This window comes from Osmia lignaria, chromosome 12 (assembly GCF_051020975.1).
Source record: "Osmia lignaria lignaria isolate PbOS001 chromosome 12, iyOsmLign1, whole genome shotgun sequence".
In the NCBI taxonomy this organism is placed as follows: Eukaryota; Metazoa; Arthropoda; class Insecta; order Hymenoptera; family Megachilidae; genus Osmia; species Osmia lignaria.
This window is the reverse complement of record NC_135043.1, coordinates 11511827-11528873: the sequence shown is the minus strand read 5'-3', so window position 1 is coordinate 11528873 and position 17047 is coordinate 11511827. Positions and strand designations below refer to the sequence as shown.

At 41.1% G+C, this 17047-nt stretch overlaps 1 long non-coding RNA gene across 8 annotated transcripts in view; it reads right to left on the bottom strand.

Annotated features, from left to right (window-relative positions):
* The window catches only part of LOC117609996 (uncharacterized), a 140200-nt gene that overhangs the window by 42594 nt on the left and 80559 nt on the right, over positions 1-17047 (bottom strand). For 2 of the 8 annotated variants that reach the window (XR_013063178.1, XR_013063172.1), the window contains one exon: positions 4924-7486. The exons of the other annotated variants lie outside the window; for them this stretch is intronic. This is a non-coding gene — a long non-coding RNA (uncharacterized LOC117609996). Of the gene's footprint in view, positions 1-4923; positions 7487-17047 lie in introns of those variants that run through there. 8 annotated transcript variants of the gene reach the window in all.

The window sequence follows — 17047 nt, the reverse complement described above, 5'->3', positions numbered from 1 at the left end:
GTTATCGAGCGCGAACGAAATCTTCTCGGGCGCTGCTTCGTTAACGAACGAGACGAGCACTCGAGGAAACTTAATTGAGTTTCTCGGTTGAGCTTCTATGATAACGGTTATTTAAAAATGCACAAAAACAAAAAAAGAAAATTCAACGTCAACTCCAAGGTCATATATGTACGTTAATAAAGCAAAAAAAAAAAAAAAAAAAATAAAAAAATAAAAAAATAAAAATGAAACAAAAAGGAGAAAGTATTCAGTCCTTTAGAGACATTAGTCCTAAAAGTAGTCTTATGGGAAATTATTTTTCGTGGAAAAAGGAGTTTAGTTCTCTCGTAACGAAGCTTGACGTACGGCACTGGGTGGAAGGAAACGCGATGGACGCGGGGTCCCAGGGGACCATGAACAAGCGAACAAAGGACGCTTTGAAGGGAGAAGAGGAAGACTCGAGGAGAGAGCCTCGCCTCGTTCCCTTTCCCTGATGGCTGGCAGAGAGGGATCTCCGCTCATCTGTTCTTGCCCTGCGGTAGGTAGGTTAGGTGGATACATTTGCCTCTCTTTTCCTCTCTTTCTCACTGACATGCTCCCCTGCCGGTCTATTTCTCGTGGTGGTGCACTCGGTGCTCCTAGCGTATCCTACGAAAACCAACCCCCACAGGAACCACGAAGCAGAAATATCCCCGCCGCTTTCTCGTTAGCCCTCATATACGATATTCCCCTCGATTCTCATAAGCGTTCCGTGTTTTCAATTGCTCTGACACGGACCTCTTCTCTCTAAAAATCTGACTCCACGAAGAAACGCATCGCGTGAATTTTTTCAGAGGATGTCCGTCTCGCGACAGGGATATTTCTCTTCATTTTCCAGCGTAACTTCCATTCCACCGTAAACTTGTACTTAAAAAAGCATATAAATAGTATTGTGTACTCGATATCACGCTACATTAACCTATCTTCTCATCGTGCGCGAACTCGACACGTATTCTAGTTATTTTTCAGTGTCTCGGTAATCAGAGAAACATTGTGAAAGGGGTGCGGCACGTTGGAAAGAAAAAAATCCCCTAGAAAGTGTCTAGACATCGATACATACATATGTACATATTGTACATATGTATGTACATATGTACATACCGAGTAGTGAGAGGAGAAAAAAGTCCTAGACGATGTATAATACAATAATCCCTAGATGCGATGGTAGAGCATCGTTTCTCGAGGAGTCCAAGCAACGCACAGCTATCTCCGTCTCTATAATATTCTCGGAGAGATATTTCAGAGAGAGGGACTCTGTGACGAAGCCTGTCCAACGACGCTGAAAGAGACTAGAAAGAGAGAAATATACGCACGCATACACGGCCAAGCCGTGTCATGCACGTTGAATGTGCAGCAAGAAAGAGATGGAATAATAAAGAAGAAGAGAACGATCTCGATCCTCGTTCAACCAGTTCTTTCATTTCCCATCTCCGTCTATCTATACCATACCAGTTTTTTTCATCTTTCTCACACCACCGCCTACTCGTTTATACTGCATCTTTGTCCCTCCTCATTTCGCCTCTATCACTTTGCTTTGTTCTCTTTTGCGTAGCCAGTTTCTACGATGCTTCTATCTTTGTCCGTCAGCTACCTCGTGGCTGCTTCTCTTCTATTTCTCTCTCGCCTCGCCTCGTCTCCTTCCCGCTCGCGTTTGCGCTTTGCATGCCTTTCTCACTCCCTCGATTCATCCCCGTCCTGCTTCGAAACGGAGCATCGCTCCCTCCTCGTCTAATCCCCACCCCTGGGACCGAGTTTGCACCAACACATCCTATCGGATCCGTCCATTACTCGCTTTTCTCGCTCTCTATCTGCTTCCTCGTCGTTCTCAGCCGGTCGTAATATTTCTCGTCCTTCTCGGTTACTCTGTTATTTCTCTCCGACCTCGGTGCACGGCAGATACGCGAGAGCGCAGCAATAGCTGGTTTCAAGAGACAGAAAAACAGGCGGACAGGAAGGGAGAGAGAGGACAAGGTGAACGATACCCGACTCCGAGTCTAAGATAGGAGGGACCGCCGCCGAACAGACGAGATGTAAAAAGGGACAGAGCGAGAGAGAAAAGGGATTGCAGGACGCGAAATCGTGTCCAAGCATTAACGCATCTCCCTCTCTTCCCTCCTTGGATCGTAGTCCTCCGTCGCGTCGCTGCTATTCCTTCCTCTATACCGCGCTACACCAGCGGCCTAGGGATTTTAATTTCGCCGGATAAGTATTTATCTCGGAACGCGTAGGTTCCGTAATGGACAAGGTGTATTTTCGGTGCGATGTAAATCAACAGACTTACGGGGATACGTGTACACCGCGTATATTCCCCATAAATCTATTTAAATATATGCTCGTACCCGGTGCTCGCGCGCTCTACACGCATACAATATCAGCCCGGATACACGTGGGGCCCTCTCGCTTTGACATCAGGGGAAGCGTGTCTAAATTGGGAGGCAAAGGTGGGGCATACCCTGGTGAGAAGGCGTAGGAAGCCGTCAGAAGAAAGGCACAAGAAGAAGAAGAAGAAGACGGGGAATCACCTTATAGGTAAGTACTCCGTTCTTCTTTCACCAACATCCTTTCAGAGGGCGCTTCTACGCGCAGCAAATACACCCACGCTTCGAATCCTTCCTGATCTTGGGGATGAATCAGAGAATCGACCAAAGTGAAACGACAAAGACTGTTAACCCTTGTACGATTAATGCAGGCTCATTCTGACCCAATTACGGAAACAATACCCATATGTAGAAGGACCATTTGCTAATTCGTACAGAAAATAAAACTATTCTCTGTATATGTACCTGGTACCTATCGAACTTGTAATATTAAAACAAAAATTACCGTGAGAATATAATTATTCTTTGTTGTTTTTGCATGTATACGTATAAGAGTTGTTCGAAATTCAACAAGTAGCTTCGATCGATTTCTAATAGTGCAGGAGAATTAATATGCACCAATATCTATTGTTCTATAATATATACAATACACGTGCAAATTGAAAGTTTAAAATGGACAGTATTCTAAGTAATTGAAATTATAGCGTGTCGTACCATGTACGTTCGTTTCCAGCGTGACATTAAACGTGTTGAAAATATGCGTTTTTTAGATCCCATACTTCTAAACGGTACCATTTACGAGAGAAAGGAGAAAATAAAAAGATCGCGCGAAAGGAAGAATTCAAAAGGGGAATACAACTATCTGTTGGAAGTCTTCGTTTGAAAAAAAAAATAAAAAAAAAAAAAGGCAGGAGAATCAAAGAGAAAAGCGACGCGACGCGACGCGACGCGACGCGACGGGCGGAAAAACAGCGGCCGAACTGTCAGTCGACTCTGAACGGGCGAGAGAAGCCGAAGGGAAGATTAAAGCAAGCACGAACGGTAGAACCGGAAGGATGAACGGCGCGCGCAAAAAGTTTGTTCGAAGGATAGTAGGCTGGCACGATAGAAGGCCGGTGAAGAATAAAAAACAGTCGGCAGAGAACATGTAAAATTCAGCAAAGTGGCGGAGCATCGAGATAAACGAAAGGTCGAAAGAAAGAGAGAAGAACACGGTGGACAGGATTAGGGGAACAATGGAATTCGTGGAAAAATAAAAATGGAAACTTCTTCCAAAGAGAATACAATATGAACGAACCAGCATAAGGGTGGCGGTGGACCCTTGATGAAAAATTTGCTGCGAAAAGTTGAAATAAGGAGAAGGAGAAATGAGAGAAAAGGGTGATAGGAAGGTTTATCAATGCTTCAAATTGAGTAGCTTTTTGGAAGGGAGGCTTACTACTCTGTGGACCCTTTTCTATTTTCTATGGGCCCTTCTTGAAGCATTTTATATTATATTTTTAATAAATTTTATCTATTTATATAATATTTCATTATGTCTCCTATCTATAATTTCAAATAATTAATACAAGTATTTCTAATTAAAAAAGTAAAAGAATTTTTATCATTACACCCCTATATTTCCACCTATTTATATATCTTTATTGTAACTACCGAACGATGTAATTATTGCCCTCTAATTTATTCTACGTGTTTTACAGTTAGTTTTAATACTATTTGCAATTAGCTAATTTTAGATTTGTACTGTCCTTCGATTCACCGATTCAGTTAGAAATTTAGTTATAGCTTTAAATTAACCCTTGGACAGCGAATCATTGGGACAACGATAATTTAAATTTAATTTCGGTCTTATTATAGTTTTCATTTTGTAAATTTTGGATTTTCAATACTCCACAGTGATATATTTAAAATTTTAAGTATTCAATTTTACTATGTATTAGTCGAATATACCAAATTGTTTTATTCAAAATTTTGAATACCTAAATTTCAATCAAAGCACTATAACATACGTTTGATATAGCAGAATAAAAATGTTCTCAATTCACCATTTCTTGGTGCGGTTCATTTTTTCAGAATGCTACTGAATTTAGCGTAAAAGGGGAACGATCGCGAATAAGATCGAAAGGATTGATGATTCTGGTGGGGACGTGTTTGAAGGACCTTGGGTAGGTCGCGCTGGCTTCGTCCTTTAGCACCTACCATAGCGACTGGCTGAGCAGCACCGCTATCGATCGAACGATATATACGTGACACGCTCGAACCACCGTGTACACGCGCACGCATGGCCACGTTTCTGACCCGTGGCCCGTGTGTACGTGTACGTGCACGTACACGGCTCCAGTTTATATATACATGTATATATATAGATCGATCGATTGCTGGTCATGGATCGATACGTGCGCGCGCACCACCCTCGCTCGTTCCAGCCACTATGGTGGTAAGGGCTGCTGCCTAAGGTGCTCCAAGGGATAAGGGGGCAGGCAGAGGTGGCGCCTATTGGATTTCTACGGACTCTATTTTTTTTTTTTTATCCTTCTTCTTCCTCCTCCTCCTCCTCCTCCTCCTCCTCCTCGTTTACACTCTTTTTCCTCGTTTTATCGTTTTGAAAAATTGTAGACCCCCCAGAGTTTGCGTGGCCCGGCGATACCGCGTCACACTATGGGAAGATTCCATGAATAAGTTCGCTGGCTCGGTATCGGTGACTATTTTCAGAGAAAAATCGCCCCGAGGATCAGGCTGTTTCGAAATAGAATTTAAAAACGGAAACGGACGCTGTGAATTTTTAAAGGTAACCTCGCCTGTTCCTGTTTATTCTGGAGGAAATCAAAGTGGAGGACTAAGACCTTTAGGATTTCGAAGGGGAATTTTTTTTTTTTTTTTTTTTTTTTTTTTTTTTTCTTCATATTAACGTACAGACGAATTTTTCGCGTTTTATATTTTGATATTAGGGGTAGGAAATAAACTTATAGCGATCTTTGATATCGGTCAATTTATATACAGCAACATGCTGAAAGGAGCAAGGCAGATACGAAACTTTACGGCACATCAAATAAAGTAGCCGTAAACTGGTCGTAAAATATTCAAGAAACTAAATGACCGGAGAAATCATATTTTCGAAGGAGGTCCTAGTTGCACCTGTGCCGAACACTACGCGGCGCGACGCGGCGTCGAGCGTCGAGCATCGGCAAGTATGGACGGACGATCTAAGTACGCTGGCCGACATAATTAAAACTTCCAGAAAACATAATAACTACACAATTAAAGCGCGTCCCTCCGACTACTCTCTTGTCAGGGACGTCGAAAAATGGGGTGCGGAGAGAACGGAGGGGAGTGGAAAAACGAGAGACAGAACGCATGACAGAGAAAAATAGAGAGAAAAGCGAAAGAGAAGATCCTAGGGCAGCGGGGGTGGATGGTGGTCTACAGCGAGAAAGGGGGTAAAATGATGTAAAAATAACAAATTGAAACTGCTGGTCAGGAGGGGTTGGATAACGTGAGGTGGGACAAAGACAACCTCTGCTAATGTTCATCGTGTTAGAAGAGGACACGGGATCTATATAGTTACCAGTGAAGAGAGACGGAGTTTCAGCATGAACGAGACAGAGAATATGAGAGAAGGGTGGGCCAAAGGGGTGGCACAAGTAGATTTCATGCTGGAGGGGGTGCTAGCTGAACTCTCCTCTCTTCGAGGGAGAAGAGGGGAAGATGGACGTACGTGTTAACGCGGCTACTATATACATATATATACACATACACACACACACACACAGAGATAGAAATACGTGTTCACCCGTACGGATCTCTATGTACGAGCACCCCTTCCGTCGCGTCGTGCTGTCTCTCCTTGGCTCTCCCTCTGTAACATTACTCTCCTTGTCTGGCACACAGCTTTTAACGCGAGTGTATGTGACGCGAGGGGCAATGCTCCATCGTGCAACGTGGAAATTTAGTTCTCTCGGTGTACACGTACACGTACACTAGCGAGGGCGCGGGCACGTATGCATCAGCCTGCGGCTGTGTGCGGTGCTTTACGACTCGATCGTAGAACGTTAACGGCACCGCTGCGCGAACGTGTAGGTGCTCGTAGCCCGTCAGAGAACCGTTTCGACGTAGGTACACCGTATACTAGGCCAGCCGACTATATTTCGCGACTAGAGAGATTTCGCTAATGCCTAGGGAAGTTGGCCCGTTTGGATGCGTGTCACGCGTGATTCCTCACCTGGACACGTTTCTTTTACTCGTTTATCTGCTACCTGTCGTTAGGCACGTTCCATCCACGTTTTCGGTCACTGCGACTATCCTTCAAATGGGGGGTAGATTTGGGGGATGCGATTATAGGATTTGAATACTGGCTTTACTTGGATTGAGATCGAGTCTCTGCGCACGAGATTGATACTATTTTTGAAAAAATTTTTTTTTTTTCTTAGCTTTCATGGAATAGCAAATAGGTAATGCCAATTATGTTATAGTTTAACGAAAAAAAAAAAAAAATATATCAAGTATTAAAATTAATAAAATTGATATGGTAGCAACAGTAATTTTATATTGCAATATAAATAAATTAATTTGTTCAAGGGTTCCTGACACACAGAGAGTGATGAGGGAATATAAATTTCTCCCTGATCTTCAGTCATCCTCGAAATCTGCGTGAAAAATGAATTATTGTAATCGTGACACGAAAATGATCTTATCCTCCTCCATCGATAAACTATATTGCCTTTTCATCCAGTTTCCTATCACGCAAACGAGCAGATCCGCGTGTCAATCTCTGTATTATCGCGAATCGACAAATATGTAAATTCTCGCTGCCTCGACGTTTCATTCTATTTCTACCGCGCCTCTACACTTTCGAGGGGTGAAATACCTCCGATTTCAATATTTCTCAAAAAAAGACCTGCTTCTTGCTGGAAAAAGAAACACTTTCACAATACCATTGCCAATTCTTCGAGTTTATTACAATCATTTTCGTTTATTAGATTTAAATGTTGTTTTCATTTTTAAAATTTTTACAAACAATTAAATACTAAATAACGATTTAGCCACTATCCATAAAAAATTCACTACTTTCCAGCCAAATTATTCCTCGGCACACGAAATCGAATTAATTCGACGTGGTTGATTCTTGGCCGTTGCCGTACCCCGTAAAAACCCTGGAAAAATAACAAACTCAGAGATATCTGCTCGAGAAAGCCTATTATTCCTTCAAAAACCGACAAAAAGACACATTGGAAAACATTGGAAAAATGTAAATCAGACCGGAAGCGTGTTGCAGAAGCTGATATCAAACGTTTCCAGCGAGAAATCATTTAAACCAGCTGCAACGCAGCGGTTAGGAAAACCTTTTTTCTTGTAAATGGTCAGTATTAGATATTATTAAACTTTGCGAAATTATTATGCAAATAGGTATCTATTTATAAAATAATAACAACGTATCTGAAAAAAAAAAAAATAAATAATTATTAGATAATCTTAGGTGCGGGTGCTAATAGTTTCCAAAGCATTCACTGCGTAGTAAAAGTATTTTAAATAAAAATTTCCTTTAATAGACACACCGAGTGGGGTGGTTTTGTCGTTCTTACCGAACCACGAATTCATCAGGCGAAAGTAACCGAAGCTTTTTGTGCAATTAAACAAGAATTTTCGCGAATCAGTTCCGAATTAGTTGTCAATTAACTAGCAATTCCGGAATACCGTTCTAATGAATGAAACAATTTCGCCCGGTTGATAAAGCTGTAGGGTGAAAATAATTTCAATTCGTTTCACGATCGACCAAACAACAGACATTTCTCTCATCTTTCTCTTTAGTTCTGTTTAGTTCTCTTTAGTTCTCTTTAGACAAACCGGAAACTTATCATTCCAGCGGATCGACTGGATGACAATGACTGGGAGTCTCCGTACAAGTTGAACCTGCCGTTCTATTGCGATCATTAATCATCCACGTGGATCCTGACGGCGACGTCGATCGCCATGACCACCTTTATTTTCCCGAGCTGCCTTTTCAAACGCGTCTCGTCTTTACTTTTGCCCGATGCCATCGTCGACGTTCCATTCGAAACGTGGCGACGACGCCGTTCCTCTTGAAAATAACGAAGAAAAACGATAGATCCTTAGTTTGATTAGTGGTCTATGATAATGCTCTATCTATGATAACTCAGAAGTATATTTTCTAAGTTAATACAGTTTGATTTCTTACAATAATTCGAGTTTATCATATTTTCAATTATAATTAACAAGCTGGAATGATTTCTAACTAATTGGTACTGATTGTCCATCCTGTTCGAGTGGGATCGTCCTCAATCCATTCGTAAGATGCTTTTATTCAAATATTCGAGTATCACTGATGTTTCAAACTTCGTTCATTATCGAAACAATAGCAATGCGATTAATCATATTATACTTATATTTACAATGATCTTTAAACTTCTGCAATTACTTTACTTTATTGCCAAAATATTATTGACAATTGCCAAATACATTTTTTCTATGTGAAAAACCTATTACATACTAATAAGATCGTACAAAGGCAAAGATAAATTAAAATGCTGAATAATGTTCCTTTAATAAAACATGGAACCGAATTAACTGAAACTGCTCGTCCAAGTAGATTTTCATACTCCAAAATGTGTGTTTCGCAGCAAAAGGGTTAATTATACACGCGTTCGTTAGGTACACTGAAGATAGCAATATATCGATTTCCGGCACGCCATGCCATGCCATGCCATGCCATGCCAGCAGAAGTCCGTCTATCGAGCGTTAAAAACAAACGGAAGAGTTGCGTGCACGTATGAAAGTACGGGATCGAGAAGGAGACGCGCCCTACTTGGACTGTTTTACTTTCACCGACTCAGGAAAAAGAGAGAGAAAAAAAAGAATGCATATGTATATCGCGAGAAAAATCAGTTCCCACTGCGCGGCGCGGCGCGGCGCGGCGCGGCGTGGCATCTACAATCTACAAGTCGTCACAACCGCGTGGAAGAACCGGAAATTGCGACCACGACCTCTCTACATACTATTTTAAATCATTTCAAGGATACTATGTGATGATTTGGGGGTCTCAGTCCCCTAAATTGTTATTTCTTTTTTTCACCACTATCAAAATATTAAGAGTCACGAGCGCGACTTAACCTCGCATCCCCTTTCGTCCCCGTCCTTTTTGCTTTGACAGCAGTCACCTCCATCGACTACGACGACCACCGTACCTCCGCCTCCCCACGTAGACCGGCGCGGCGCGGCGCACCACCTCCGGTTGCCAACTCACACCACCCACAACGTAAAATTATAATCTGTCATATTCATCGGTACACCGTCTTTCGTCTCTCTCCATTTCGCCCTGAGCAGTCCTTTGTCTCTTTCTACTCCCGTATCTTCCTTCGTTTTTCTTCATTTCCCTTCGTGGAACCATTCACCAAGGGGTTGCTACCCCTTCTTCATCGTTTCCTTCCTTTTTTCCTCTGTTCGTCTTTAAATTCTTCCTTTATTTTCCTTTTGTATTCTTCCTCTTTTTATATGTTGTTCGATCATACTCTCATTTTGATAATGCCTGCTTTTTATTTATCGTCCTTTTCTCTACTTCGTTTAATCATATTTCGTTGTAATCTGCTTTGTTGCTTCATATTGGTTCATTTGGTTATTGTATTTCAAATAGTAGAAGATACATATCTGGTGGTTATGAACATATTTTTGTATTTATATGATTAATTTTCTTCAAGTTACATCCCTTAAAAAAAAGATGCCTAATCCAGTGTTAACCAATTAAAAGTACACAAGCTTAATATTCCCCTGTACGCTTCAAGTGCAAATTAGGGCGTCAGAAAACTAACTAAACGCGTTCTGCTAAATCAAAGTCGAAGTCAAGTCGAATCTCCTCCAAGCTAGCAATCACCCTCACCAACCTCCTTCATTTTCCTCGTCCAATATTAGATAGTGGAGGAAATTTTCGAAACTCTCATAATTTAGCTAAACTCTAGCTAAAGTTTTTTTATCTACTTCTGCCCAGTGTAGGTAGTACATCAGTTCTATCTCTATCTCTATCTCTATTTTGCTTTATATTCTACTTATCGCTTCGTCTCTTCACTGATCGCAACCCTCTTTCTTTCCTTCTACTCCTCCGCACCCCTTCAGTTGCACTCTTGGTTGAACTGGCTGACGGGGCAGGTAGAAAACGAAGGTAAGGTGCCTTCATTTATATTATAATCCTCTCTTTCCCTGTCTCGTTCTTATGCATCGAATTCGAGCGACGCAGTTACTACTGACTCACTCTCTTCTGCTTGTCCTTTCATTTCTGACGTTTATTGGTCCTGCTTTTTGTGTCTCCTTTCCTACTGTCTGTTTCCTATCGTTCGCCCTTTGCTTAATAACCTAATATAAAGTTGCGCCACGGACGCATCACTTTTCCGAGCTGGCTGAAATTAGTTTTGTTGCTTTGTAATTGAATGCGGATATTTACGTTGTTACTATCGACTAAAATTCTACAACGACGTTCATAGTTGTAAGGCCGAGTTGAATTTTGAAATTAGAATGTAACTTTGAAATGAAATAGACAAAAGTACAGAGGACTAATTCGAATAATTATACATCACCGTCCAGACGCAAACAGATGAACGAGAGTGGCCGTCATTTTTCCTTTCTCCCGCGGATAGAGCCATAACGCCGCAACGTCATCGGGATAATATGTGCGCGGTAAACAGTGACAATCGCAGACGTCGTCGGTGACAGTGGAGGGAAAGAGATCGAATTGTCGACAACGGGAGGGTGGCGATTATGGGGTGAGAGACCGAACGAACGAGGGGTGAAAAGGGACAGGTAGATCGGGTAGAACGCAAATGAGAGGCAGGTATTCTCATTGACGAACCAATTCATTATTATCCGGGATAAATAATGCGCTGTATGCCTTGCGGTAACGGGAATTGTTCAATTTCCTCGTCGATGTGATGTGGGCGCGCGCGTAAACTATACACCGACGACACTCGTGATAGCGTGAATGCTGCCTTTAAACAGATCCAGTGTGTAATTATTGGCATGCTTGAACGCGTTGCTTCGACGTTTCCAAAAATGTAAAACGTGCAGCGATACACGAGCGAAAAAAGGGCCATTGTCGACGACATGACAACGAGATTACCTAATTAACGATGCGACGCATTTTCTAGTTGGATCTAATTTTGGGCTTGAAACGGGGTTAGTCCTAATTTTTGAAATTTATCAATTTATTTCATAAGTAATAAAAATCCTTAGTTTGGAAATTAACCCTCAGACGGCGGACCATGGAGAGAGCTTTATTTTATTTTATTTTATTTTATTTTATTTTATTTTAGAGCGCAATTGAATAATAAAATAACAAGTTCATCGAATGCATAACAATCGAGATTTAATTATCTGGTAAACGCAATGGCAAGTTTATCAACGGTGCTAGCAGTGATCGATTGAAACGAGATACCAGCAGATTCGAAGTGTTAACGGTGCTCGTGTCCACGCCAGGTAGAAACAGAAGGGACACCAGCTCATTTAAATGGTTAGCCTCGTCTCTGTTTCGCTCGATATCGCGGTACAATGCACCCCATCATTTTCTCGTGAATCGTGTACCCGTATCAGAGAAAGGGGGAGAGAGAGAGAGAGAGAGATGCTCGTTCAATCAACGATACGTAGGACTGTCAGGACAGTGGTGTCCCTCGCGGTCCTGTCAAAACGAATGTACCTAATCCATAAACGGAAAAATTTGCGACGCGTCCGTTTGGAACGATACCGATCTCGATCCTATGTCTCGATAAAAATCTGTCGGATGATTAAAGGGTTCGTGCACGTCCTGCTTTTCTACTATGTATTGCTTTTCTTCTATTGATAGATATCACTGCTAAGTAATTACCTATTAGTTAACATTCGGTTTCATCAAGATATCAAGATTTTCAATTATTTATTAGAATCTTATTGGATTTAAATAATAAGAAAATGAGCACAATAGTAAGTTTAACGTAAAGAAAAATTTAGTAAAATGCGAGTTCAATTGAGAAACGGATGGTTGAAACAATCTTTGCATAATCGGGCACAGTTGTTGCACAAGTGCATCGTGGACGGGTGCATCCGAGTGCAACCATTCATCTTACCCGCCCACGTGGGCCGCGTGGCTAAATAAACGTGTCACTGGCGCGTAACTCATGCCACCCCGTGGTCATGGTCCGGACCCTGAAAATGGGACACCATACCTCTATTCACCGGTTCCAGCCACGTGGACCAAATTTTACCGCGAAAAAATTACGTTCACCGTCACGCGAGACACACGCTCTGGCATGTTTATGGGGACGCTTATGTTTCATGGTTATATAGATAATCTAGCTTGGAATTTCAGATCCTGGGCTAAGAATGCACCTTGTAATATTTTATTGATAAATATTTTCAATGTTTTTAAACGAAACGCTGCAAGCGACAGCTGAAAATAAAAAAAAAAGAAAGAACGAGAAGGTCGAGAGAGAAAGAGAATTTTACTTTCGATCTCGACGAACCGTGTAATTCGTCAAAACACGCGTGCCACCCCTTTTTTCGGCGTCGCTTCAAAACTAACTGCTATTTACCCCGCGAGTATAATTATGCGCCGTCCTCCTTCGGCCGAGTTTACACGCGTTTACGAGAACAACGCGGCGAGAAGGGTAGTTTCACTTTTAACGATTTGTTTTCCTGTTCAACGGCGGCGCGGCGCGACACGGAAACAGAGACGCTTTCAGTGAAAGTGCGACTTCTTAAAAAGTTCGTCAACCAAGCTTGGTCAACTTTGACTCAAACTATTTCCTTACACCTCTTTCCTAATTGCAATTTCAAAGAAATACAAGTATTAAATTTTAAAAATTCTTCAGCTACAAAGTCGAAAGACAATAATTGTGCGCGTTGTGTCGATGCAGACAGAATGGATGGTGTTAAGTGCTTTAGAGCCGCTGGAATTTCGTGGCTAGAGGGTGGAAAGGGGGTTGAAATTCGGACGAGATCTTCATTCACGTGCAACGAATAGAGGGTTTTTTTTTTTTTTTTTTTTTTTTCCTTTATTTCTCAGTGTCGCGAACACAATCAACTTTCGTCGAGTTTCGTCGAGGGGGACAATGAATTTTCAAAAGTTCTTCCTTTTACAGAATGGACCGATGAATTTTGGTCACGTGCTTGACAACTTCTTCTTTTTTTTGTTTTGAAGTTTTTCCTTTTCTATTTCAAAACTATGAATTCATCAAAATTTCTTTCTTTTCTAGCTGTTGCTGACGGAACGGATTAAAGAAAAATTTTTTCTTTTTTTTCTTTTTCTTTTATGTTACGTAAAATCTAGAATTTTGAAACAGTTTGAAAACATTTATTATTTCAATTTCGTTGTATTAGGTATCATCTAATAAAAGATAAAAGCTACACTTATGTACGCAGAGATTCCCCCCGTCTGCTGCTGGTGGTATCATCGAGAGTTATCGATTAATCGCGAGCAATACACCACTGTCCAGCGAAAATTAATATTCCCGGCGATAAATAATGCGGCTGCAAACCGCGTGAGCCCAGTGTGCATTAATAACGCATCGAGAACGAACGTTTCGCATCGTTCAGATAACAGAAGCTTTATTTCAATTACCGTCCAGATTACCAACCGACTTTTCCACCGGTGTTAATCTTCCCGCCTTTTTTTCGCGTTCCACCACCTCCATGATACCATGATACCATGATACCATGATACCGCCATTTTTTCCACAGCCACAATCGTTTAAAGAAACTTGTGATTTAATTCTCCAATACTGACAATAAGTCTAATTTCACTCACATCAGTGTATCACGGTAGGTAGATACCCTTTGTCAACGGTTGAATACATCTGCTTTATCTAGGTTTTTCCTAACAGTATATCTCGGTCGACGTCCTGAAAACACGAAACTATCGTGACGATCGATGGGCGAAAGTAAACGCCTCGAGAGGGTCATGGTCGACCTTGATGGTATTTGTTGGCACCTGTCACTTCGACGTGTCTCTTTTCGTGAAAAATTCGGGCTAGCCGAACGAACTGTCGTTTTTTTCACCGACAGTTGCCAGCGTGTCCACTTTATCCTTGCAAATCCGTTTTGCACCGTGTCGGGGAATGATCGATGAGCAACAACGTCGTTTATTAGTCATTCGATGGATTTGGTTACAGTTCCTTTTTTTTCCCGATCGATCCACAACACGCGTGTAACCTCGTTCCCACGATCGTTGCAAACCGTTTCAATGATTCTAATGAATTTTCTGAATTTTATTTAACGCTCAAACTATCAAAGCAGTCAAAATGATTTCCTCTGACAATTATCCTTGTCTATCTTTTCCTTTTTCAATTTTCTATGGTACTGACATTTTATAATATAACAATTTTCACCTAATTCACCTAGAGGTGACTTTAACTTCTGATGAACGGTTGATTAACGGTGATTAGAAAAAAGGAAATGATAAAGGATATGGATTGCTATGAAAATCAGCGGAACTGAACGAGATTATATTAATGCTTAATATTTTATATTATCGTTTATAGTTTTATAGTAATCAGAGGATGAAACGGAAAAATTGATGCTCCCACAAATCTATCTTTCTTCCATATATGGTATATTACACCTGACGCGAAGCTAGACGATATTCAACCTTTATTATACACATAGACGTGTATATATTCGTCTATGTACCTACGTGCTCGATAGCCTCGGGTTTATTGCGACGGGCGTTATCACGAGCAGACGGAACGAACGTCCCCGCAGCAAGTGGGCAGTAACGTTTGACGAGCAGTCTAACCCTTTAATTGAGTGCAGTTTTACGATTTCAGACGTCGTTTTGGACAAAGGAGTTCTGGAACCTGGAGGAACATTATGCGGCGCACCGGAATAATTTCCTCCAGCTACGAGAAATAATTTCAATCCGCGCTCCTCTCTTTTTCGATCAATTTTTCATTATTATTATTATTATTATTAATAAGTTTCTTCGTTAATTTTCAGTAAACTGGTCCCATTTTTGTAAAAGTAGCTAATATAAAATTTCTCAAATATAGAACGAGATTTGGAATATGGTAACGAACGAGTTCAAATTCTCTGTGTTCCATAATTAAAAGAAGAAAATCTTGGATAGCACTTTCAGTCGTTCTCACCTGACACCTGAATATCGAAAAGGAAGGGGCGTAGAAAAAAGAAGAGAATCTTTGACTTGTAGGTACACACCCACCCACCCACCCCATCTCATTTGGTGGTGTTCCTCTCTTACTTCGTTTTCTTCCTCGCGCTATCATCTCACCCTCAAACCTGATTCCCTGTCTTTCCTTCTTTCTTTATCTTTCTTTATCTTTCTTTATCTTTCCTTATCTTTCCATCGGTTTCATTCACCTTCTCCCTCTGCCTGCTGGATGAAGGGTGCTTCGTCACTGTCGAGTATGTGCCCTGGTCTCTCTTTCGAGCACACGTGTACCATCTTTTTCTTCGCTACAAACAACCCTCTCCGTTCAACCTTCGACACGCTGACTTCGTTTCATTCGGCCCGACGAACCATCCTCTTTGTCTCTCGTTCTATCCACGCACACAGCCAACCAACGACGTCCCGTTTTACTTCATTAGGGGATATGAGTTTTTCCACCCTCGTCGCGCGACCGACCACCACCAGGGTGTCTCCCTTGCACCAACCAGCACCCCCTCGTCACCGAGAGAGTCTCAAGATGAAACGCGGGGCTGACTTTGTCCTTGTCGGCGAAGGACGTAGCGTGTATCTGACCGGGGGACAACCAAGTATCTTCCTTTTATATTTTTTATTTTCTGAAAACGTTCTTCTTCGTGAGCGTTCGCGGTAGACATGTTTACGATGGAAATAGACGGTAACGAGCACGTACCTATATCAATAAGCAAATGATATGTCACCGTGGAAGCATAATAATTCCTTTGTTTTCCTTCTAACTAAAAAGGATAATATGAGACGCGCCTATCATAATTACGTAAAATATGAACGATAAACGGGAAAAATGAATGGAGAATGTGGGTAAAATTCGCGACAGTGAAATATACCCTTTCAGGATATTTAAACGCGCGTTATTTAAAAACGCCGCGGGTCGTGCATCATCGGAATCCTCGAGGATACGAGTGCGCTTAACGCTTCCGGTTGATAACGATAATCGTTCGCGTGTACTTGAAACGAAACTGTTAAACTTTTCTCGTTTTACTTGAAATAAAAACCTCTTCTACGGATCAAAATCACATTACAGGAATTATCTATTAAAAGTAATTAAAACCTACGCAATTACGAAAAATTACTTGAAAATAACGATTAAAACAATTTCGAATCGAATTAATTCGATACATGCAATTCAATCACAAAAATCGACTGCCTAGCTAAAGTGAAAAAAAAAAAACAAACAAAATGAACGTAGTCGATCGTATTTCAACGATCGTTCGCGAAATCGAATAAACGAATTCGTTTAAAAAACGTGAACGCTATTTATCTTCAACCTTTCAACGTTCATTTCTCTTTTCTTTTTACACACGTGACTGAACTAGAACTATCGTTAAAACATTTTCCTGCTACACACAGAGAGTCAAAATCGAAATATTCTATTACAATCGAGGCTCGATCATTGTTATCAATTATCCAAATGTAAAAAACATTAATATCTACATTTGTTCCTTTACATTTTAATTAAAATGTTTTTATATTTTCTATATTAGGTATATGTATATTGTAATATTAATATTAATACGTTGACAGT